This window comes from Morone saxatilis, unplaced genomic scaffold, assembly GCF_004916995.1.
Source record: "Morone saxatilis isolate NCDOM2014 unplaced genomic scaffold, NCSU_SB_2.0 Contig0, whole genome shotgun sequence".
In the NCBI taxonomy this organism is placed as follows: Eukaryota; Metazoa; Chordata; class Actinopteri; family Moronidae; genus Morone; species Morone saxatilis.
In genome coordinates, this window is record NW_023339650.1 from 3,611,558 (window position 1) to 3,613,045 (window position 1,488).

Sequence of the window (1,488 nt, forward strand, 5' to 3'; positions counted from 1 at the left end):
GGTGATAATGATGATGAACATGAAAAAGATGATGACGACAACAACAACAACGATTGGGGACAATGAGCAGTGATTATAGTAATAATAGTAACTCAAGTAATAATAATAGTAATACATATGATAACAATAATATCAGTAATATTAGCAATGGGAGTCAATGGGAGTCAATGGGAGTCAAGCAGGACCATGGCAGGAGGCACCACCAGGATAAACCTTTTCTATTTTGAAAAGTGTCCTGAGATAACTTCTGTTATGATTTGGCGCTAGACAAATAACACTGAATTTAATTGGTTACTGATCAAAAGAGGTATGTGAACACTCATGTCATATTTTCATGAAGCAGCCAGAATTGCTCAAAAGCACCCAATAAAACAACAAGACAAACAAAAGGCTACAACTGAAAAGTAAATGGAACTCACCTGAACATAGGAGACATGGTACTTGTGGCCAACAAAGGTGAGAGAGGAAAGAAAAAACTGGCAGGCAAATGAAATGCAACAGTGTACACATTGAAAGACAGAAATCTGCAAAGCCATACATACAAGTTGGAGGACAGCAAAGGTGACACAAAAATAGTGCACCGCAACCTGGTTTTGGATATCAGCTTTCTACCCTGTGGTGACAAATGAAGAGGAGAGGTGTGACACTGGATCAGAGGAAGGACTGTGTGCAACTGACCCTGTGGACTCTATGGAGGAGGAGGATAAAGAGGATAGAACCAGTGCATGGATAATGAGTGGATCAGAGGACACACAGAGCCAGGAGATGATGAGTGGGTCATCCACTAATCGGGGTGGTTGGTAGTTGATGGTTTGATACCCAGCTCGCTGAGCAAGATACAGTACCTGCATGTGGCATGTAGTGCACAGCCCATTGAGTGGTCAAAAGACTATAAAGGAGCTATGTAAGTAGAGTCTATTTACCATTTACCATTTGTCTGAGCCAGATCGGTTGAGCCAGGACAATTCAGAGTTGGACTACAAGGAGCAGTCTGTAGATGATCAGATCCAGCACAAATGACCAGAGCCACCCAATCCAACACAGTGACCTGGACAGTTTAGCTGCAGAACCTGACTCAGACTCACAGCTCATGTCAAATGTGCTTGCAATGCGTTTCAAATGTGCTGCGAGCCCAAACACGCAGTTACACTGAGCAGACATAGACAGTGAAACAGAGATACAGTTACAACTGTCAGACCCAGTTCATGAGACAGATACTCAAGACCCAAGGGACGTAGGGCCATGAAAACAGTTACACAAGTGCACTCATCAATGGACACAGGACAGGTAGTGACGACTCATTGAATCTATGGTTCAAAAGCCTCTTGACTTCAGAGATTTAGCAAGTTTAGTTAGCAGAAAGTCTCAGTCACTACTTTACTGTTCTAAGGGGACAACCAGCGGTGTGTGGTGGCCAGCGTCCTTTTCTATGCTGTGGTTTGCTGGGGAGGAAGCAGCAAGCTTCTCGACTGGACAGACTGGTGAGGA